This window comes from Microchirus variegatus, assembly GCF_963457635.1.
Source record: "Microchirus variegatus genome assembly, chromosome: 15".
Classification (NCBI taxonomy): Eukaryota; Metazoa; Chordata; class Actinopteri; order Pleuronectiformes; family Soleidae; genus Microchirus; species Microchirus variegatus.
In genome coordinates, this window is record NC_139816.1 from 17448850 (window position 1) to 17474931 (window position 26082).

Below are 26082 nucleotides of genomic sequence, written 5' to 3' on the forward strand. Positions count from 1 at the left end.
CATTGAAAATATTTGCATATCTCTTAAGGAATATTTTTAATGAATTTTTGAAAATGATGAAAGTCTGTGCACTTAGGCAGTGACTTAACTTTTTATTCAAAAAAGACCCCAAAGGTATCTTGGAATGTCTCGAAATTGTACACAGTCATAGTCAAGCATGCCCTGAACAAGAATCCGTTGAATATATTTGCATATCTCTTGAAGAATATTTTTAATGAACTTTTGAAAATCAGGAAAGCGATCCATGCACTTGGACATTCCAAGTATGTTGGAATGTCTTGAAATTGTACTCAGTCATAGTCAACGACGCCCTGAACAAGAATCCGTTGAAAATATTTGCATATCGCTTAAGGAATATTTTTAATGAATTTTTGAAAATCAGGAAAGCGATCCATGCACTTAGGCAGTGACTTAACTTTTTCGTCAAAAAAGACCCCAAAAGTATCTTGGAATGTCTTGAAATTGTACACAGTCATAGTCAAGCATGCCCTGAACAAGAATCCGTTGAATATATTTGCATATCTCTTGAAGAATATTTTTAATGAATTTTTGAAAATCTGAAAAGCGATCCATGCACTTGGACATTCCAATTATGTTGGAATGTCTTGAAATTGTACTCAGTCATAGTCAACGACGCCCTGAACAAGAATCAATTGAAAATATTTGCATATCTCTTAAGGAATATTTTTAATGAATTTTTGAAAATGAGGAAAGTCTGTGCACTTAGGCAGTGACTTAACTTTTTATTCAAAAAAGACCCCAAAGGTATCTTGGAATGTCTTGAAATTGTACACAGTCATAGTCAAGCATGCCCTGAACAAGAATCCGTTGAATATATTTGCATATCGTTTAAGGAATATTTTTAAAGAATTTCTGAAAATCAGGAAAGCGATCCATGCACTTAGGCAGTGACTTAACTTTTTTGTCAAAAAAGACCCCAAAAGTATCTTGGAATGTCTTGAAATTGTACACAGTCATAGTCAAGCATGCCCTGAACAAGAATCCGTTGAATATATTTGCATATCTCTTGAAGAATATTTTTAATGAATTTTTGAAAATCCGAAAAGCGATCCATGCACTTGGACATTCCAAGTATGTTGGAATGTCTTGAAATTGTACTCAGTCATAGTCAACGACGCCCTGAACAAGAATCAATTGAAAATATTTGCATATCTCTTAAGGAATATTTTTAATGAATTTTTGAAAATGAGGAAAGTCTGTGCACTTAGGCAGTGACTTAACTTTTTATTCAAAAAAGACCCCAAAAGTATCTTGGAATGACTTGAAATTGTACACAGTCATAGTCAAGCATGCCCTGAACAAGAATCCGTTGAATATATTTGCATATCTCTTGAAGAATATTTTTAATGAACTTTTGAAAATCAGGAAAGCGATCCATGCACTTGGACATTCCAAGTATGTTGGAATGTCTTGAAATTGTACTCAGTCATAGTCAACGACGCCCTGAACAAGAATCCGTTGAAAATATTTGCATATCGTTTAAGGAATATTTTTAAAGAATTTCTGAAAATCAGGAAAGCGATCCATGCACTTAGGCAGTGACTTAACTTTTTCGTCAAAAAAGACCCCAAAAGTATCTTGGAATGTCTTGAAATTGTACACAGTCATAGTCAAGCATGCCCTGAACAAGAATCCGTTGAATATATTTGCATATCTCTTGAAGAATATTTTTAATGAATTTTTGAAAATCCGGAAAGCGATCCATGCACTTGGACATTCCAAGTATGTTGGAATGTCTTGAAATTGTACTCGGTCATAGTCAACGACGCCCTGAACAAGAATCCATTGAAAATATTTGCATATCTCTTAAGGAATATTTTTAATGAATTTTTGAAAATGATGAAAGTCTGTGCACTTAGGCAGTGACTTAACTTTTTATTCAAAAAAGACCCCAAAGGTATCTTGGAATGTCTCGAAATTGTACACAGTCATAGTCAAGCATGCCCTGAACAAGAATCCGTTGAATATATTTGCATATCTCTTGAAGAATATTTTTAATGAACTTTTGAAAATCAGGAAAGCGATCCATGCACTTGGACATTCCAAGTATGTTGGAATGTCTTGAAATTGTACTCAGTCATAGTCAACGACGCCCTGAACAAGAATCCGTTGAAAATATTTGCATATCGCTTAAGGAATATTTTTAATGAATTTTTGAAAATCAGGAAAGCGATCCATGCACTTAGGCAGTGACTTAACTTTTTCGTCAAAAAAGACCCCAAAAGTATCTTGGAATGTCTTGAAATTGTACACAGTCATAGTCAAGCATGCCCTGAACAAGAATCCGTTGAATATATTTGCATATCTCTTGAAGAATATTTTTAATGAATTTTTGAAAATCCGAAAAGTGATCCATGCACTTGGACATTCCAAGTATGTTGGAATGTCTTGAAATTGTACTCAGTCATAGTCAACGACGCCCTGAACAAGAATCAATTGAAAATATTTGCATATCTCTTAAGGAATATTTTTAATGAATTTTTGAAAATGAGGAAAGTCTGTGAACTTAGGCAGTGACTTAACTTTTTATTCAAAAAAGACCCCAAAAGTATCTTGGAATGTCTTGAAATTGTACACAGTCATAGTCAAGCATGCCCTGAACAAGAATCCGTTGAATATATTTGCATATCTCTTGAAGAATATTTTTAATGAACTTTTGAAAATCAGGAAAGCGATCCATGCACTTGGACATTCCAAGTATGTTGGAATGTCTTGAAATTGTACTCAGTCATAGTCAACGACGCCCTGAACAAGAATCCGTTGAAAATATTTGCATATCGTTTAAGGAATATTTTTAAAGAATTTCTGAAAATCAGGAAAGCGATCCATGCACTTAGGCAGTGACTTAACTTTTTCGTCAAAAAAGACCCCAAAAGTATCTTGGAATGTCTTGAAATTGTACACAGTCATAGTCAAGCATGCCCTGAACAAGAATCCGTTGAATATATTTGCATATCTCTTGAAGAATATTTTTAATGAATTTTTGAAAATCCGGAAAGCGATCCATGCACTTGGACATTCCAAGTATGTTGGAATGTCTTGAAATTGTACTCGGTCATAGTCAACGACGCCCTGAACAAGAATCCATTGAAAATATTTGCATATCTCTTAAGGAATATTTTTAATGAATTTTTGAAAATGATGAAAGTCTGTGCACTTAGGCAGTGACTTAACTTTTTATTCAAAAAAGACCCCAAAGGTATCTTGGAATGTCTCGAAATTGTACACAGTCATAGTCAAGCATGCCCTGAACAAGAATCCGTTGAATATATTTGCATATCTCTTGAAGAATATTTTTAATGAACTTTTGAAAATCAGGAAAGCGATCCATGCACTTGGACATTCCAAGTATGTTGGAATGTCTTGAAATTGTACTCAGTCATAGTCAACGACGCCCTGAACAAGAATCCGTTGAAAATATTTGCATATCGCTTAAGGAATATTTTTAATGAATTTTTGAAAATCAGGAAAGCGATCCATGCACTTAGGCAGTGACTTAACTTTTTCGTCAAAAAAGACCCCAAAAGTATCTTGGAATGTCTTGAAATTGTACACAGTCATAGTCAAGCATGCCCTGAACAAGAATCCGTTGAATATATTTGCATATCTCTTGAAGAATATTTTTAATGAATTTTTGAAAATCCGAAAAGCGATCCATGCACTTGGACATTCCAATTATGTTGGAATGTCTTGAAATTGTACTCAGTCATAGTCAACGACGCCCTGAACAAGAATCAATTGAAAATATTTGCATATCTCTTAAGGAATATTTTTAATGAATTTTTGAAAATGAGGAAAGTCTGTGCACTTAGGCAGTGACTTAACTTTTTATTCAAAAAAGACCCCAAAAGTATCTTGGAATGTCTTGAAATTGTACACAGTCATAGTCAAGCATGCCCTGAACAAGAATTTGTTGAATATATTTGCATATCTCTTGAAGAATATTTTTAATGAACTTTTGAAAATCCGGAAAGCGATCCATGCACTTGGACATTCCAAGTATGTTGGAATGTCTTGAAATTGTACTCAGTCATAGTCAACGACGCCCTGAACAAGAATCCGTTGAAAATATTTGCATATCGTTTAAGGAATATTTTTAAAGAATTTCTGAAAATCAGGAAAGCGATCCATGCACTTAGGCAGTGACTTAACTTTTTCGTCAAAAAAGACCCCAAAAGTATCTTGGAATGTCTTGAAATTGTACACAGTCATAGTCAAGAGTGCCCTGAACAAGAATCCGTTGAATATATTTGCATATCTCTTGAAGAATATTTTTAATGAATTTTTGAAAATCCGGAAAGCGATCCATGCACTTGGACATTCCAAGTATGTTGGAATGTCTTGAAATTGTACTCGGTCATAGTCAACGACGCCCTGAACAAGAATCCATTGAAAATATTTGCATATCTCTTAAGGAATATTTTTAATGAATTTTTGAAAATGATGAAAGTCTGTGCACTTAGGCAGTGACTTAACTTTTTATCCAAAAAAGACCCCAAAGGTATCTTGGAATGTCTTGAAATTGTACACAGTCATAGTCAAGCATGCCCTGAACAAGAATCCGTTGAATATATTTGCATATCTCTTGAAGAATATTTTTAATGAACTTTTGAAAATCAGGAAAGCGATCCATGCACTTGGACATTCCAAGTATGTTGGAATGTCTTGAAATTGTACTCAGTCATAGTCAACGACGCCCTGAACAGGAATCCGTTGAAAATATTTGCATATCGCTTAAGGAATATTTTTAATGAATTTTTGAAAATCAGGAAAGCGATCCATGCACTTAGGCAGTGACTTAACTTTTTTGTCAAAAAAGACCCCAAAAGTATCTTGGAATGTCTTGAAATTGTACACAGTCATAGTCAAGCATGCCCTGAACAAGAATCCGTTGAATATATTTGCATATCTCTTGAAGAATATTTTTAATGAATTTTTGAAAATCGGAAAAGCGATCCATGCACTTGGACATTCCAAGTATGTTGGAATGTCTTTAAATTGTACTCAGTCATAGTCAACGACGCCCTGAACAAGAATCAATTGAAAATATTTGCATATCTCTTAAGGAATATTTTTAATGAATTTTTGAAAATGAGGAAAGTCTGTGCACTTTGGCAGTGACTTAACTTTTTATTCAAAAAAGACCCCAAAAGTATCTTAGAATGTCTTGAAATTGTACACAGTCATAGTCAAGCATGCCCTGAACAAGAATCCGTTGAATATATTTGCATATCTCTTGAAGAATATTTTTAATGAACTTTTGAAAATCAGGAAAGCGATCCATGCACTTGGACATTCCAAGTATGTTGGAATGTCTTGAAATTGTACTCAGTCATAGTCAACGACGCCCTGAACAAGAATCCGTTGAAAATATTTGCATATCGTTTAAGGAATATTTTTAAAGAATTTCTGAAAATCAGGAAAGCGATCCATGCACTTAGGCAGTGACTTAACTTTTTCGTCAAAAAAGACCCCAAAAGTATCTTGGAATGTCTTGAAATTGTACACAGTCATGGTCAAGCATGCCCTGAACAAGAATCCGTTGAATATATTTGCATATCTCTTGAAGAATATTTTTAATGAATTTTTGAAAATCCGGAAAGCGATCCATGCACTTGGACATTCCAAGTATGTTGGAATGTCTTGAAATTGTACTCGGTCATAGTCAACGACGCCCTGAACAAGAATCCATTGAAAATATTTGCATATCTCTTAAGGAATATTTTTAATGAATTTTTGAAAATGATGAAAGTCTGTGCACTTAGGCAGTGACTTAACTTTTTATCCAAAAAAGACCCCAAAGGTATCTTGGAATGTCTTGAAATTGTACACAGTCATAGTCAAGCATGCCCTGAACAAGAATCCGTTGAATATATTTGCATATCTCTTGAAGAATATTTTTAATGAACTTTTGAAAATCAGGAAAGCGATCCATGCACTTGGACATTCCAAGTATGTTGGAATGTCTTGAAATTGTACTCAGTCATAGTCAACGACGCCCTGAACAAGAATCCGTTGAAAATATTTGCATATCGCTTAAGGAATATTTTTAATGAATTTTTGAAAATCAGGAAAGCGATCCATGCACTTAGGCAGTGACTTAACTTTTTTGTCAAAAAAGACCCCAAAAGTATCTTGGAATGTCTTGAAATTGTACACAGTCATAGTCAAGCATGCCCTGAACAAGAATCCGTTGAATATATTTGCATATCTCTTGAAGAATATTTTTAATGAACTTTTGAAAATCAGGAAAGCGATCCATGCACTTGGACATTCCAAGTATGTTGGAATGTCTTGAAATTGTACTCAGTCATAGTCAACGACGCCCTGAACAAGAATCCGTTGAAAATATTTGCATATCGTTTAAGGAATATTTTTAAAGAATTTCTGAAAATCAGGAAAGCGATCCATGCACTTAGGCAGTGACTTAACTTTTTCGTCAAAAAAGACCCCAAAAGTATCTTGGAATGTCTTGAAATTGTACACAGTCATGGTCAAGCATGCCCTGAACAAGAATCCGTTGAATATATTTGCATATCTCTTGAAGAATATTTTTAATGAATTTTTGAAAATCCGGAAAGCGATCCATGCACTTGGACATTCCAAGTATGTTGGAATGTCTTGAAATTGTACTCGGTCATAGTCAACGACGCCCTGAACAAGAATCCATTGAAAATATTTGCATATCTCTTAAGGAATATTTTTAATGAATTTTTGAAAATGATGAAAGTCTGTGCACTTAGGCAGTGACTTAACTTTTTATCCAAAAAAGACCCCAAAGGTATCTTGGAATGTCTTGAAATTGTACACAGTCATAGTCAAGCATGCCCTGAACAAGAATCCGTTGAATATATTTGCATATCTCTTGAAGAATATTTTTAATGAACTTTTGAAAATCAGGAAAGCGATCCATGCACTTGGACATTCCAAGTATGTTGGAATGTCTTGAAATTGTACTCAGTCATAGTCAACGACGCCCTGAACAAGAATCCGTTGAAAATATTTGCATATCGCTTAAGGAATATTTTTAATGAATTTTTGAAAATCAGGAAAGCGATCCATGCACTTCGGCAGTGACTTAACTTTTTCGTCAAAAAAGACCCCAAAAGTATCTTGGAATGTCTTGAAATTGTTCACAGTCATAGTCAAGCATGCCCTGAACAAGAATCCGTTGAATATATTTGCATATCTCTTGAAGAATATTTTTAATGAATTTTAGAAAATCCGAAAAGCGATCCATGCACTTGGACATTCCAAGTATGTTGGAATGTCTTTAAATTGTACTCAGTCATAGTCAACGACGCCCTGAACAAGAATCCGTTGAAAATATTTGCATATCGTTTAAGGAATATTTTTAAAGAATTTCTGAAAATCAGGAAAGCGATCCATGCACTTAGGCAGTGACTTAACTTTTTCGTCAAAAAAGACCCCAAAAGTATCTTGGAATGTCTTGAAGTTGTACACAGTCATAGTCAAGCATGCCCTGAACAAGAATCCGTTGAATATATTTGCATATCTCTTGAAGAATATTTTTAATGAATTTTTGAAAATCCGAAAAGCGATCCATGCACTTGGACATTCCAAGTATGTTGGAATGTCTTGAAATTGTACTCAGTCATAGTCAACGACGCCCTGAACAAGAATCTATTGAAAATATTTGCATATCTCTTAAGGAATATTTTTAATGAATTTTTGAAAATGAGGAATTTCTGTGCACTTAGGCAGTGACAACTTTTTATTCAAAAAAGACCCCAAAAGTATCTTGGAATGTCTTGAAATTGTACACAGTCATAGTCAAGCATGCCCTGAACAAGAATCCGTTGAATATATTTGCATATCGCTTAAGGAATATTTTTAATGAATTTTTGAAAATCAGGAAAGCGATCCATGCACTTGGACATTCCAAGTATGTTGGAATGTCTTGAAATTGTACTCAGTCATAGTCAACGACGCCCTGAACAAGAATCCGTTGAAAATATTTGCATATCGCTTCAGGAATATTTTAAATGAATTTTTGAAAATCAGGAAAGCGATCCATGCACTTAGGCAGTGACTTAACTTTTTTGTCAAAAAAGACCACAAAAGTATCTTGGAATGTCTTGAAATTGTACACAGTCATAGTCAAGCATGCCCTGAACAAGAATCCGTTGAATATATTTGCATATCTCTTGAAGAATATTTTTAATGAATTTTTGAAAATCCGAAAAGCGATCCATGCACTTGGACATTCCAAGTATGTTGGAATGTCTTTAAATTGTACTCAGTCATAGTCAACGACGCCCTGAACAAGAATCAATTGAAAATATTTGCATATCTCTTAAGGAATATTTTTAATGAATTTTTGAAAATGAGGAAAGTCTGTGCACTTAGGCAGTGACTTAACTTTTTATTCAAAAAAGACCCCAAAAGTATCTTGGAATGTCTTGAAATTGTACACAGTCATAGTCAAGCATGCCCTGAACAAGAATCCGTTGAATATATTTGCATATCTCTTGAAGAATATTTTTAATGAACTTTTGAAAATCAGGAAAGCGATCCATGCACTTGGACATTCCAAGTATGTTGGAATGTCTTGAAATTGTACTCAGTCATAGTCAACGACGCCCTGAACAAGAATCCGTTGAAAATATTTGCATATCGTTTAAGGAATATTTTTAAAGAATTTCTGAAAATCAGGAAAGCGATCCATGCACTTAGGCAGTGACTTAACTTTTTCGTCAAAAAAGACCCCAAAAGTATCTTGGAATGTCTTGAAATTGTACACAGTCATAGTCAAGCATGCCCTGAACAAGAATCCGTTGAATATATTTGCATATCTCTTGAAGAATATTTTTAATGAACTTTTGAAAATCAGGAAAGCGATCCATGCACTTGGACATTCCAAGTATGTTGGAATGTCTTGAAATTGTACTCAGTCATAGTCAACAACGCCCTGAACAAGAATCCATTGAAAATATTTGCATATCTCTTAAGGAATATTTTTAATGAATTTTTGAAAATGAGGAAAGTCTGTGCACTTAGGCAGTGACTTAACTTTTTATTCAAAAAAGACCCCAAAAGTATCTTGGAATGTCTTGAAATTGTACACAGTCATAGTCAAGCATGCCCTGAACAAGAATCCGTTGAATATATTTGCATATCTCTTGAAGAATATTTTTAATGAACTTTTGAAAATCAGGAAAGCGATCCATGCACTTGGACATTCCAAGTATGTTGGAATGTCTTGAAATTGTACTCAGTCATAGTCAACGACGCCCTGAACAAGAATCCGTTGAAAATATTTGCATATCGTTTAAGGAATATTTTTAAAGAATTTCTGAAAATCAGGAAAGCGATCCATGCACTTAGGCAGTGACTTAACTTTTTCGTCAAAAAAGACCCCAAAAGTATCTTGGAATGTCTTGAAATTGTACACAGTCATAGTCAAGCATGCCCTGAACAAGAATCCGTTGAATATATTTGCATATCTCTTGAAGAATATTTTTAATGAACTTTTGAAAATCAGGAAAGCGATCCATGCACTTGGACATTCCAAGTATGTTGGAATGTCTTGAAATTGTACTCAGTCATAGTCAACAACGCCCTGAACAAGAATCCATTGAAAATATTTGCATATCTCTTAAGGAATATTTTTAATGAATTTTTGAAAATGAGGAAAGTCTGTGCACTTAGGCAGTGACTTAACTTTTTATTCAAAAAAGACCCCAAAAGTATCTTGGAATGTCTTGAAATTGTACACAGTCATAGTCAAGCATGCCCTGAACAAGAATCCGTTGAATATATTTGCATATCTCTTGAAGAATATTTTTAATGAACTTTTGAAAATCAGGAAAGCGATCCATGCACTTGGACATTCCAAGTATGTTGGAATGTCTTGAAATTGTACTCAGTCATAGTCAACAACGCCCTGAACAAGAATCCATTGAAAATATTTGCATATCTCTTAAGGAATATTTTTAATGAATTTTTGAAAATGAGGAAAGTCTGTGCACTTAGGCAGTGACTTAACTTTTTATTCAAAAAAGACCCCAAAAGTATCTTGGAATGTCTTGAAATTGTACACAGTCATAGTCAAGCATGCCCTGAACAAGAATCCGTTGAATATATTTGCATATCTCTTGAAGAATATTTTTAATGAACTTTTGAAAATCAGGAAAGCGATCCATGCACTTGGACATTCCAAGTATGTTGGAATGTTTTGAAATTGTACTCAGTCATAGTCAACGACGCCCTGAACAAGAATCCGTTGAAAATATTTGCATATCGCTTAAGGAATATTTTTAATGAATTTTTGAAAATCAGGAAAGCGATCCATGCACTTAGGCAGTGACTTAACTTTTTATTCAAAAAAGACCCCAAAAGTATCTTGGAATGTCTTGAAATTGTACACAGTCATAGTCAAGCATGCCCTGAACAAGAATCCGTTGAATATATTTGCATATCTCTTGAAGAATATTTTTAATGAACTTTTGAAAATCAGGAAAGCGATCCATGCACTTGGACATTCCAAGTATGTTGGAATGTCTTGAAATTGTACTCAGTCATAGTCAACGACGCCCTGAACAAGAATCCGTTGAAAATATTTGCATATCGCTTAAGGAATATTTTTAATGAATTTTTGAAAATCAGGAAAGCGATCCATGCACTTAGGCAGTGACTTAACTTTTTATTCAAAAAAGACCCCAAAAGTATCTTGGAATGTCTTGAAGTTGTACACAGTCATAGTCAAGCATGCCCTGAACAAGAATCCGTTGAATATATTTGCATATCTCTTGAAGAATATTTTTAATGAATTTTTGAAAATCCGAAAAGCGATCCATGCACTTGGACATTCCAAGTATGTTGGAATGTCTTGAAATTGTACTCAGTCATAGTCAACGACGCCCTGAACAAGAATCAATTGAAAATATTTGCATATCTCTTAAGGAATATTTTTAATGAATTTTTGAAAATCAGGAAAGTCTGTGCACTTCGGCAGTGACTTAACTTTTTATTCAAAAAAGACCCCAAAAGTATCTTGGAATGTCTTGAAATTGTACACAGTCATAGTCAAGCATGCCCTGAACAAGAATCCGTTGAATATATTTGCATATCTCTTGAAGAATATTTTTAATGAACTTTTGAAAATCAGGAAAGCGATCCATGCACTTGGACATTCCAAGTATGTTGGAATGTCTTGAAATTGTACTCAGTCATAGTCAACGACGCCCTGAACAAGAATCCGTTGAAAATATTTGCATATCGCTTAAGGAATATTTTTAATGAATTTTTGAAAATCAGGAAAGCGATCCATGCACTTAGGCAGTGACTTAACTTTTTCGTCAAAAAAGACCCCAAAAGTATCTTGGAATGTCTTGAAATTGTACACAGTCATAGTCAAGCATGCCCTGAACAAGAATCCGTTGAATATATTTGCATATCTCTTGAAGAATATTTTTAATGAATTTTTGAAAATCCGGAAAGCGATCCATGCACTTGGACATTCCAAGTATGTTGGAATGTCTTGAAATTGTACTCAGTCATAGTCAACGACGCCCTGAACAAGAATCCGTTGAAAATATTTGCATATCGCTTAAGGAATATTTTTAATGAATTTTTGAAAATCAGGAAAGCGATCCATGCACTTGGACATTCCAAGTATGTTGGAATGTCTTGAAATTGTACTCAGTCATAGTCAACGACGCCCTGAACAAGAATCCGTTGAAAATATTTGCATATCTCTTAAGGAATATTTTTAATGAATTTTTGAAAATGATGAAAGTCTGTGCACTTAGGCAGTGACTTAACTTTTTATCCAAAAAAGACCCCAAAGGTATCTTGGAATGTCTTGAAATTGTACACAGTCATAGTCAAGCATGCCCTGAACAAGAATCCGTTGAATATATTTGCATATCTCTTGAAGAATATTTTTAATGAACTTTTGAAAATCAGGAAAGCGATCCATGCACTTGGACATTCCAAGTATGTTGGAATGTCTTGAAATTGTACTCAGTCATAGTCAACGACGCCCTGAACAAGAATCCGTTGAAAATATTTGCATATCGCTTAAGGAATATTTTTAATGAATTTTTGAAAATCAGGAAAGCGATCCATGCACTTAGGCAGTGACTTAACTTTTTATTCAAAAAAGACCCCAAAAGTATCTTGGAATGTCTTGAAATTGTACACAGTCATAGTCAAGCATGCCCTGAACAAGAATCCGTTGAATATATTTGCATATCTCTTGAAGAATATTTTTAATGAACTTTTGAAAATCAGGAAAGCGATCCATGCACTTGGACATTCCAAGTATGTTGGAATGTCTTGAAATTGTACTCAGTCATAGTCAACGACGCCCTGAACAAGAATCCGTTGAAAATATTTGCATATCGCTTAAGGAATATTTTTAATGAATTTTTGAAAATCAGGAAAGCGATCCATGCACTTAGGCAGTGACTTAACTTTTTCGTCAAAAAAGACCCCAAAAGTATCTTGGAATGTCTTGAAATTGTACACAGTCATAGTCAAGCATGCCCTGAACAAGAATCCGTTGAATATATTTGCATATCTCTTGAAGAATATTTTTAATGAACTTTTGAAAATCAGGAAAGCGATCCATGCACTTGGACATTCCAAGTGTGTTGGAATGTCTTGAAATTGTACTCAGTCATAGTCAACGACGCCCTGAACAAGAATCCGTTGAAAATATTTGCATATCGTTTAAGGAATATTTTTAAAGAATTTCTGAAAATCAGGAAAGTGATCCATGCACTTCGGCAGTGACTTAACTTTTTATTCAAAAAAGACCCCAAAAGTATCTTGGAATGTCTTGAAATTGTACACAGTCATAGTCAAGCATGCCCTGAACAAGAATCCGTTGAATATATTTGCATATCTCTTGAAGAATATTTTTAATGAACTTTTGAAAATCAGGAAATTGATCCATGCACTTGGACATTCCAAGTATGTTGGAATGTCTTGAAATTGTACTCAGTCATAGTCAACGACGCCCTGAACAAGAATCAGTTGAAAATATTTGCATATCGCTTAAGGAATATTTTTAATGAATTTTTGAAAATCAGGAAAGCGATCCATGCACTTAGGCAGTGACTTAACTTTTTCGTCAAAAAAGACCCCAAAAGTATCTTGGAATGTCTTGAAATTGTACACAGTCATAGTCAAGCATGCCCTGAACAAAAACCTGTTGAATATATTTGCATATCTCTTGGAGAATATTTTTAATGAATTTTTGAAAATCCGGAAAGCTATCCATGCACTTGGACATTCCAAGTAAGTTGGAATGTCTTGAAATTGTACTCAGTCATAGTCAACGACGCCCTGAACAAGAATCTATTGAAAATATTTGCATATCTCTTAAGGAATATTTTTAATGAATTTTTGAAAATGAATTTCTGTGCACTTAGGCAGTGACTTAACTTTTTATTCAAAAAAGACCCCAAAGGTATCTTGGAATGTCTTGAAATTGTACACAGTCATAGTCAAGCATGCCCTGAACAAGAATCCGTTGAATATATTTGCATATCGCTTAAGGAATATTTTTAATGAATTTTTGAAAATCAGGAAAGCGATCCATGCACTTGGACATTCCAAGTATGTTGGAATGTCTTGAAATTGTACTCAGTCATAGTCAACGACGCCCTGAACAAGAATCCGTTGAAAATATTTGCATATCGCTTCAGGAATATTTTAAATGAATTTTTGAAAATCAGGAAAGCGATCCATGCACTTAGGCAGTGACTTAACTTTTTTGTCAAAAAAGACCCCAAAAGTATCTTGGAATGTCTTGAAATTGTACACAGTCATAGTCAAGCATGCCCTGAACAAGAATCCGTTGAATATATTTGCATATCTCTTGAAGAATATTTTTAATGAACTTTTGAAAATCAGGAAAGCGATCCATGCACTTGGACATTCCAAGTATGTTGGAATGTCTTGAAATTGTACTCAGTCATAGTCAACGACGCCCTGAACAAGAATCCGTTGAAAATATTTGCATATCGTTTAAGGAATATTTTTAAAGAATTTCTGAAAATCAGGAAAGCGATCCATGCACTTAGGCAGTGACTTAACTTTTTCGTCAAAAAAGACCCCAAAAGTATCTTGGAATGTCTTGAAATTGTACACAGTCATAGTCAAGCATGCCCTGAACAAGAATCCGTTGAATATATTTGCATATCTCTTGAATATTTTTAATGAACTTTTGAAAATCAGGAAAGCGATCCATGCACTTGGACATTCCAAGTATGTTGGAATGTCTTGAAATTGTACTCAGTCATAGTCAACGACGCCCTGAACAAGAATCCGTTGAAAATATTTGCATATCGCTTAAGGAATATTTTTAATGAATTTTTGAAAATCAGGAAAGCGATCCATGCACTTAGGCAGTGACTTAACTTTTTCGTCAAAAAAGACCCCAAAAGTATCTTGGAATGTCTTGAAATTGTACACAGTCATAGTCAAGCATGCCCTGAACAAGATTCCGTTGAATATATTTGCATATCTCTTGAAGAATATTTTTAATGAATTTTTGAAAATCCGAAAAGTGATCCATGCACTTGGACATTCCAAGTATGTTGGAATGTCTTGAAATTGTACTCAGTCATAGTCAACGACGATCTGAACAAGAATCAATTGAAAATATTTGCATATCTCTTAAGGAATATTTTTAATGAATTTTTGAAAATGAGGAAAGTCTGTGCACTTAGGCAGTGACTTAACTTTTTATTCAAAAAAGACCCCAAAGGTATCTTGGAATGTCTTGAAATTGTAAACAGTCATAGTCAAGCATGCCCTGAACAAGAATCCGTTGAATATATTTGCATATCTCTTGAAGAATATTTTTAATGAACTTTTGAAAATCAGGAAAGCGATCCATGCACTTGGACATTCCAAGTATGTTGGAATGTCTTGAAATTGTACTCAGTCATAGTCAACGACGCCCTGAACAAGAATCCGTTGAAAATATTTGCATATCGCTTAAGGAATATTTTTAATGAATTTTTGAAAATCAGGAAAGCGATCCATGCACTTAGGCAGTGACTTAACTTTTTTGTCAAAAAAGACCCCAAAAGTATCTTGGAATGTCTTGAAATTGTACACAGTCATAGTCAAGCATGCCCTGAACAAGAATCCGTTGAATATATTTGCATATCTCTTGAAGAATATTTTTAATTAATTTTTGAAAATCCGAAAAGCGATCCATGCACTTGGACATTCCAAGTATGTTGGAATGTCTTGAAATTGTACTCGGTCATAGTCAACGACGCCCTGAACAAGAATCCATTGAAAATATTTGCATATCTCTTAAGGAATATTTTTAATGAATTTTTGAAAATGATGAAAGTCTGTGCACTTAGGCAGTGACTTAACTTTTTATCCAAAAAAGACCCCAAAGGTATCTTGGAATGTCTTGAAATTGTACACAGTCATAGTCAAGCATGCCCTGAACAAGAATCCGTTGAATATATTTGCATATCTCTTGAAGAATATTTTTAATGAACTTTTGAAAATCAGGAAAGCGATCCATGCACTTGGACATTCCAAGTATGTTGGAATGTCTTGAAATTGTACTCAGTCATAGTCAACGACGCCCTGAACAAGAATCCGTTGAAAATATTTGCATATCGCTTAAGGAATATTTTTAATGAATTTTTGAAAATCAGGAAAGCGATCCATGCACTAAGGCAGTGACTTAACTTTTTTGTCAAAAAAGACCCCAAAAGTATCTTGGAATGTCTTGAAATTGTACACAGTCATAGTCAAGCATGCCCTGAACAAGAATCCGTTGAATATATTTGCATATCTCTTGAAGAATATTTTTAATGAATTTTTGAAAATCCGAAAAGCGATCCATGCACTTGGACATTCCAAGTATGTTGGAATGTCTTGAAATTGTACTCAGTCATAGTCAACGACGCCCTGAACAAGAATCCGTTGAAAATATTTGCATATCGTTTAAGGAATATTTTTAAAGAATTTCTGAAAATCAGGAAAGCGATCCATGCACTTAGGCAGTGACTTAACTTTTTATTCAAAAAAGACCCCAAAAGTATCTTGGAATGTCTTGAAATTGTACACAGTCATAGTCAAGCATGCCCTGAACAAGAATCCGTTGAATATATTTGCATATCTCTTGAAGAATATTTTTAATGAATTTTTGAAAATCCGAAAAGCGATCCATGCACTTGGACATTCCAAGTATGTTGGAATGTCTTGAAATTGTACTCAGTCATAGTCAACGACGCCCTGAACAAGAATCCGTTGAAAATATTTGCATATCTCTTAAGGAATATTTTTAATGAATTTTTGAAAATGAGGAAAGTCTGTGCACTTCGGCAGTGACTTAACTTTTTATTCAAAAAAGACCCCAAAAGTATCTTGGAATGTCTTGAAATTGTACACAGTCATAGTCAAGCATGCCCTGAACAAGAATCCGTTGAATATATTTGCATATCTCTTGAAGAATATTTTTAATGAATTTTTGAAAATCCGGAAAGCGATCCATGCACTTGGACATTCCAAGTATGTTGGAATGTCTTGAAATTGTACTCAGTCATAGTCAACGACGCCCTGAACGAGAATCTGTTGAAAATATTTGCATATCGCTTAAGGAATATTTTTAATGAATTTTTGAAAATCAGGAAAGCGATCCATGCACTTAGGCAGTGACTTAACTTTTTCGTCAAAAAAGACCCCAAAAGTATCTTGGAATGTCTTGAAATTGTACACAGTCATAGTCAAGCATGCCCTGAACAAGAATCCGTTGAATATATTTGCATATCTCTTGAAGAATATTTTTAATGAATTTTTGAAAATCCGGAAAGCGATCCATGCACTTGGACATTCCAAGTATGTTGGAATGTCTTGAAATTGTACTCAGTCATAGTCAACGACGCCCTGAACAAGAATCCGTTGAAAATATTTGCATATCGCTTAAGGAATATTTTTAATGAATTTTTGAAAATCAGGAAAGCAATCCATGCACTTAGGCAGTGACTTAACTTTTTTGTCAAAAAAGACCCCAAAAGTATCTTGGAATGTCTTGAAATTGTACACAGTCATAGTCAAGCATGCCCTGAACAAGAAACCGTTGAATATATTTGCATATCTCTTGAAGAATATTTTTAATTAATTTTTGAAAATCCGAAAAGCGATCCATGCACTTGGACATTCCAAGTATGTTGGAATGTTTTGAAATTGTACTCAGTCATAGTCAACGACGCCCTGAACAAGAATCAATTGAAAGTATTCGCATATCTCTTAAGGAATATTTTTAATGAATTTTTGAAAATGAGGAAAGTCTGTGCACTTAGGCAGTGACTTAACTTTTTATTCAAAAAAGACCCCAAAAGTATCTTGGAATGTCTTGAAATTGTACACAGTCATAGTCAAGCATGCCCTGAACAAGAATCCGTTGAATATATTTGCATATCTCTTGAAGAATATTTTTAATGAACTTTTGAAAATCAGGAAAGCGATCCATGTACTTGGACATTCAAAGTATGTTGGAATGTCTTGAAATTGTACTCAGTCATAGTCAACGACGCCCTGAACAAGAATCCGTTGAAAATATTTGCATATCGTTTAAGGAATATTTTTAAAGAATTTCTGAAAATCAGGAAAGCGATCCATGCACTTAGGCAGTGACTTAACTTTTTCGTCAAAAAAGACCCCAAAAGTATCTTGGAATGTCTTGAAATTGTACACAGTCATAGTCAAGAATGCCCTGAACAAGAATCCGTTGAATATATTTGCATATCTCTTGAAGAATATTTTTAATGAATTTTTGAAAATCCGGAAAGCGATCCATGCACTTGGACATTCCAAGTATGTTGGAATGTCTTTAAATTGTACTTGGTCATAGTCAACGACGCCCTGAACAAGAATCCATTGAAAATATTTGCATATCTCTTAAGGAATATTTTTAATGAATTTTTGAAAATGATGAAAGTCTGTGCACTTAGGCAGTGACTTAACTTTTTATTCAAAAAAGACCCCAAAGGTATCTTGGAATGTCTTGAAATTGTACACAGTCATAGTCAAGCATGCCCTGAACAAGAATCCGTTGAATATATTTGCATATCTCTTGAAGAATATTTTTAATGAACTTTTGAAAATCAGGAAAGCGATCCATGCACTTGGACATTCCAAGTATGTTGGAATGTCTTGAAATTGTACTCAGTCATAGTCAACGACGCCCTGAACAAGAATCCGTTGAAAATATTTGCATATCGTTTAAGGAATTTTTTTTAAGAATTTCTGAAAATCAGGAAAGCGATCCATGCACTTAGGCAGTGACTTAACTTTTTCGTCAAAAAAGACCCCAAAAGTATCTTGGAATGTCTTGAAATTGTACACAGTCATAGTCAAGCATGCCCTGAACAAGAATCCGTTGAATATATTTGCATATCTCTTGAAGAATATTTTTAATGAATTTTTGAAAATCAGGAAAGCGATCCATGCACTTGGACATTCCAAGTATGTTGGAATGTCTTGAAATTGTACTCAGTCATAGTCAACAACGCCCTGAACAAGAATCCATTGAAAATATTTGCATATCGCTTAAGGAATATTTTTAAAGAATTTCTGAAAATCAGGAAAGCGATCCATGCACTTAGGCAGTGACTTAACTTTTTATTCAAAAAAGACCCCAAAAGTATCTTGGAATGTCTTGAAATTGTACACAGTCATAGTCAAGCATGCCCTGAACAAGAATCCGTTGAATATATTTGCATATCTCTTGAAGAATATTTTTAATGAATTTTTGAAAATCCGAAAAGCGATCCATGCACTTGGACATTCCAAGTATGTTGGAATGTCTTGAAATTGTACTCAGTCATAGTCAACGACGCCCTGAACAAGAATCAATTGAAAATATTTGCATATCTCTTAAGGAATATTTTTAATGAATTTTTGAAAATGAGGAAAGTCTGTGCACTTCGGCAGTGACTTAACTTTTTATTCAAAAAAGACCCCAAAAGTATCTTGGAATGTCTTGAAATTGTACACAGTCATAGTCAAGCATGCCCTGAACAAGAATCCGTTGAATATATTTGCATATCTCTTGAAGAATATTTTTAATGAACTTTTGAAAATCAGGAAAGCGATCCATGTACTTGGACATTCAAAGTATGTTGGAATGTCTTGAAATTGTACTCAGTCATAGTCAACGACGCCCTGAACAAGAATCCGTTGAAAATATTTGCATATCGTTTAAGGAATATTTTTAAAGAATTTCTGAAAATCAGGAAAGCGATCCATGCACTTAGGCAGTGACTTAACTTTTTCGTCAAAAAAGACCCCAAAAGTATCTTGGAATGTCTTGAAATTGTACACAGTCATAGTCAAGAATGCCCTGAACAAGAATCCGTTGAATATATTTGCATATCTCTTGAAGAATATTTTTAATGAATTTTTGAAAATCCGGAAAGCGATCCATGCACTTGGACATTCCAAGTATGTTGGAATGTCTTTAAATTGTACTTGGTCATAGTCAACGACGCCCTGAACAAGAATCCATTGAAAATATTTGCATATCTCTTAAGGAATATTTTTAATGAATTTTTGAAAATGATGAAAGTCTGTGCACTTAGGCAGTGACTTAACTTTTTATTCAAAAAAGACCCCAAAGGTATCTTGGAATGTCTTGAAATTGTACACAGTCATAGTCAAGCATGCCCTGAACAAGAATCCGTTGAATATATTTGCATATCTCTTGAAGAATATTTTTAATGAACTTTTGAAAATCAGGAAAGCGATCCATGCACTTGGACATTCCAAGTATGTTGGAATGTCTTGAAATTGTACTCAGTCATAGTCAACGACGCCCTGAACAAGAATCCGTTGAAAATATTTGCATATCGTTTAAGGAATTTTTTTTAAGAATTTCTGAAAATCAGGAAAGCGATCCATGCACTTAGGCAGTGACTTAACTTTTTCGTCAAAAAAGACCCCAAAAGTATCTTGGAATGTCTTGAAATTGTACACAGTCATAGTCAAGCATGCCCTGAACAAGAATCCGTTGAATATATTTGCATATCTCTTGAAGAATATTTTTAATGAATTTTTGAAAATCAGGAAAGCGATCCATGCACTTGGACATTCCAAGTATGTTGGAATGTCTTGAAATTGTACTCAGTCATAGTCAACAACGCCCTGAACAAGAATCCATTGAAAATATTTGCATATCGCTTAAGGAATATTTTTAAAGAATTTCTGAAAATCAGGAAAGCGATCCATGCACTTAGGCAGTGACTTAACTTTTTATTCAAAAAAGACCCCAAAAGTATCTTGGAATGTCTTGAAATTGTACACAGTCATAGTCAAGCATGCCCTGAACAAGAATCCGTTGAATATATTTGCATATCTCTTGAAGAATATTTTTAATGAATTTTTGAAAATCCGAAAAGCGATCCATGCACTTGGACATTCCAAGTATGTTGGAATGTCTTGAAATTGTACTCAGTCATAGTCAACGACGCCCTGAACAAGAATCAATTGAAAATATTTGCATATCTCTTAAGGAATATTTTTAATGAATTTTTGAAAATGAGGAAAGTCTGTGCACTTCGGCAGTGACTTAACTTTTTATTCAAAAAAGACCCCAAAAGTATCTTGGAATGTCTTGAAATTGTACACAGTCATAGTCAAGCATGCCCTGAACAAGAATCCGTTGAATATATTTGCATATCTCTTGAAGAATATTTTTAATGAACTTTTGAAAATCAGGAAAGCGATCCATGCACTTGGACATTCCAAGTATGTTGGAATGTCTTGAAATTGTACTCAGTCATAGTCAACGACGCCCTGAACAAGAATCCGTTGAAAATATTTGCATATCGTTTAAGGAATATTTTTAAAGAATTTCTGAAAATCAGGAAAGCGATCCATGCACTTAGGCAGTGACTTAACTTTTTCGTCAAAAAAGACCCCAAAAGTATCTTGGAATGTCTTGAAATTGTACACAGTCATAGTCAAGAATGCCCTGAACAAGAATCCGTTGAATATATTTGCATATCTCTTGAAGAATATTTTTAATGAATTTTTGAAAATCCGGAAAGCGATCCATGCACTTGGACATTCCAAGTATGTTGGAATGTCTTTAAATTGTACTTGGTCATAGTCAACGACGCCCTGAACAAGAATCCATTGAAAATATTTGCATATCTCTTAAGGAATATTTTTAATGAATTTTTGAAAATGATGAAAGTCTGTGCACTAAGGCAGTGACTTAACTTTTTATTCAAAAAAGACCCCAAAGGTATCTTGGAATGTCTTGAAATTGTACACAGTCATAGTCAAGCATGCCCTGAACAAGAATCCGTTGAATATATTTGCATATCTCTTGAAGAATATTTTTAATGAACTTTTGAAAATCAGGAAAGCGATCCATGCACTTGGACATTCCAAGTATGTTGGAATGTCTTGAAATTGTACTCAGTCATAGTCAACGACGCCCTGAACAAGAATCCGTTGAAAATATTTGCATATCGTTTAAGGAATTTTTTTTAAGAATTTCTGAAAATCAGGAAAGCGATCCATGCACTTAGGCAGTGACTTAACTTTTTCGTCAAAAAAGACCCCAAAAGTATCTTGGAATGTCTTGAAATTGTACACAGTCATAGTCAAGCATGCCCTGAACAAGAATCCGTTGAATATATTTGCATATCTCTTGAAGAATATTTTTAATGAATTTTTGAAAATCAGGAAAGCGATCCATGCACTTGGACATTCCAAGTATGTTGGAATGTCTTGAAATTGTACTCAGTCATAGTCAACAACGCCCTGAACAAGAATCCATTGAAAATATTTGCATATCGCTTAAGGAATATTTTTAAAGAATTTCTGAAAATCAGGAAAGCGATCCATGCACTTAGGCAGTGACTTAACTTTTTATTCAAAAAAGACCCCAAAAGTATCTTGGAATGTCTTGAAATTGTACACAGTCATAGTCAAGCATGCCCTGAACAAGAATCCGTTGAATATATTTGCATATCTCTTGAAGAATATTTTTAATGAATTTTTGAAAATCCGAAAAGCGATCCATGCACTTGGACATTCCAAGTATGTTGGAATGTCTTGAAATTGTACTCAGTCATAGTCAACGACGCCCTGAACAAGAATCAATTGAAAATATTTGCATATCTCTTAAGGAATATTTTTAATGAATTTTTGAAAATGAGGAAAGTCTGTGCACTTCGGCAGTGACTTAACTTTTTATTCAAAAAAGACCCCAAAAGTATCTTGGAATGTCTTGAAATTGTACACAGTCATAGTCAAGCATGCCCTGAACAAGAATCCGTTGAATATATTTGCATATCTCTTGAAGAATATTTTTAATGAACTTTTGAAAATCAGGAAAGCGATCCATGCACTTGGACATTCCAAGTATGTTGGAATGTCTTGAAATTGTGCTCAGTCATAGTCAACGACGCCCTGAACAAGAATCCGTTGAAAATATTTGCATATCGCTTAAGGAATATTTTTAATGAATTTTTGAAAATCAGGAAAGCGATCCATGCACTTGGACATTCCAAGTATGTTGGAATGTCTTGAAATTGTACTCAGTCATAGTCAACGACGCCCTGAACAAGAATCCGTTGAAAATATTTGCATATCGCTTAAGGAATATTTTTAATGAATTTTTGAAAATGAGGAAAGTCTGTGCACTTAGGCAGTGACTTAACTTTTTATTAAAAAAAGACCCCAAAAGTATCTTGGAATGTCTTGAAATTGTACACAGTCATAGTCAAGCATGCCCTGAACAAGAATCCGTTGAATATATTTGCATATCTCTTGAAGAATATTTTTAATGAACTTTTGAAAATCAGGAAAGCGATCCATGCACTTGGACATTCCAAGTATGTTGGAATGTCTTGAAATTGTACTCAGTTATAGTCAACGAAGCCCTGAACAAGAATCCGTTGAAAATATTTGCATATCGTTTAAGGAATATTTTTAAAGAATTTCTGAAAATCAGGAAAGCGATCCATGCACTTAGGCAGTGACTTAACTTTTTCGTCAAAAAAGACCCCAAAAGTATCTTGGAATGTCTTGAAATTGTACACAGTCATAGTCAAGAATGCCCTGAACAAGAATCCGTTGAATATATTTGCATATCTCTTGAAGAATATTTTTAATGAATTTTTGAAAATCCGGAAAGCGATCCATGCACTTGGACATTCCAAGTATGTTGGAATGTCTTGAAATTGTACTCGGTCATAGTCAACGACTACCCTGAACAAGAATCCATTGAAAATATTTGCATATCTCTTAAGGAATATTTTTAATGAATTTTTGAAAATGATGAAAGTCTGTGCACTTAGGCAGTGACTTAACTTTTTATTCAAAAAAGACCCCAAAGGTATCTTGGAATGTCTTGAAATTGTACACAGTCATAGTCAAGCATGCCCTGAACAAGAATCCGTTGAATATATTTGCATATCTCTTGAAGAATATTTTTAATGAACTTTTGAAAATCAGGAAAGCGATCCATGCACTTGGACATTCCAAGTATGTTGGAATGTCTTGAAATTGTACTCAGTCATAGTCAACGACGCCCTGAACAAGAATCCGTTGAAAATATTTGCATATCGTTTAAGGAATATTTTTAAAGAATTTCTGAAAATCAGGAAAGCGATCCATGCACTTAGGCAGTGACTTAACTTTTTCGTCAAAAAAGACCCCAAAAGTATCTTGGAATGTCTTGAAATTGTACACAGTCATAGTCAAGAATGCCCTGAACAAGAATCCGTTGAATATATTTGCATATCTCTTGAAGAATATTTTTAATGAATTTTTGAAAATCCGGAAAGCGATCCATGCACTTGGACATTCCAAGTATGTTGGAATGTCTTTAAATTGTACTCGGTCATAGTCAACGACGCCCTGAACAAGAATCCATTGAAAATATTTGCATATCTCTTAAGGAATATTTTTAATGAATTTTTGAAAATGATGAAAGTCTGTGCACTTAGGCAGTGACTTAACTTTTTATTCAAAAAAGACCCCAAAGGTATCTTGGAATGTCTTGAAATTGTACACAGTCATAGTCAAGCATGCCCTGAACAAGAATCCGTTGAATATATTTGCATATCTCTTGAAGAATATTTTTAATGAACTTTTGAAAATCAGGAAAGCGATCCATGCACTTGGACATTCCAAGTATGTTGGAATGTCTTGAAATTGTACTCAGTCATAGTCAACGACGCCCTGAACAAGAATCCGTTGAAAATATTTGCATATCGTTTAAGGAATATTTTTTAAGAATTTCTGAAAATCAGGAAAGCGATCCATGCACTTAGGCAGTGACTTAACTTTTTCGTCAAAAAAGACCCCAAAAGTATCTTGGAATGTCTTGAAATTGTACACAGTCATAGTCAAGAATGCCCTGAACAAGAATCCGTTGAATATATTTGCATATCTCTTGAAGAATATTTTTAATGAATTTTTGAAAATCCGGAAAGCGATCCTTGCACTTGGACATTCCAAGTATGTTGGAATGTCTTGAAATTGTACTCGGTCATAGTCAACGACGCCCTGAACAAGAATCCATTGAAAATATTTGCATATCTCTTAAGGAATATTTTTAATGAATTTTTGAAAATGATGAAAGTCTGTGCACTTAGGCAGTGACTTAACTTTTTATTCAAAAAAGACCCCAAAGGTATCTTGGAATGTCTTGAAATTGTACACAGTCATAGTCAAGCATGCCCTGAACAAGAATCCGTTGAATATATTTGCATATCTCTTGAAGAATATTTTTAATGAACTTTTGAAAATCAGGAAAGCGATCCATGCACTTGGACATTCCAAGTATGTTGGAATGTCTTGAAATTGTACTCAGTCATAGTCAACGACGCCCTGAACAAGAATCCGTTGAAAATATTTGCATATCGTTTAAGGAATTTTTTTTAAGAATTTCTGAAAATCAGGAAAGCGATCCATGCACTTAGGCAGTGACTTAACTTTTTTGTCAAAAAAGACCCCAAAAGTATCTTGGAATGTCTTGAAATTGTACACAGTCATAGTCAAGCATGCCCTGAACAAGAATCCGTTGAATATATTTGCATATCTCTTGAAGAATATTTTTAATGAATTTTTGAAAATCCGAAAAGCGATCCATGCACTTGGACATTCCAAGTATGTTGGAATGTCTTGAAATTGTACTCAGTCATAGTCAACGACGCCCTGAACAAGAATCAATTGAAAATATTTGCATATCTCTTAAGGAATATTTTTAATGAATTTTTGAAAATGAGGAAAGTCTGTGCACTTCGGCAGTGACTTAACTTTTTATTCAAAAAAGACCCCAAAAGTATCTTGGAATGTCTTGAAATTGTACACAGTCATAGTCAAGCATGCCCTGAACAAGAATCCGTTGAATATATTTGCATATCTCTTGAAGAATATTTTTAATGAACTTTTGAAAATCAGGAAAGCGATCCATGCACTTGGACATTCCAAGTATGTTGGAATGTCTTGAAATTGTACTCAGTCATAGTCAACGACGCCCTGAACAAGAATCCGTTGAAAATATTTGCATATCGTTTAAGGAATATTTTTAAAGAATTTTTGAAAATGAGGAATTTCTGTGCACTTAGGCAGTGACTTAACTTTTTATTCAAAAAAGACCCCAAAAGTATCTTGGAATGTCTTGAAATTGTACACAGTCATAGTCAAGCATGCCCTGAACAAGAATCCGTTGAATATATTTGCCATTCTCTTGAAGAATATTTTTAATGAATTTTTGAAAATCCGAAAAGCGATCCATGCACTTGGACATTCCAAGTATGTTGGAATGTCTTGAAATTGTACTCAGTCATAGTCAACGACGCCCTGAACAAGAATCCGTTGAAAATATTTGCATATCGTTTAAGGAATTTTTTTTAAGAATTTCTGAAAATCAGGAAAGCGATCCATGCACTTAGGCAGTGACTTAACTTTTTCGTCAAAAAAGACCCCAAAAGTATCTTGGAATGTCTTGAAATTGTACACAGTCATAGTCAAGCATGCCCTGAACAAGAATCCGTTGAATATATTTGCATATCTCTTGGAGAATAT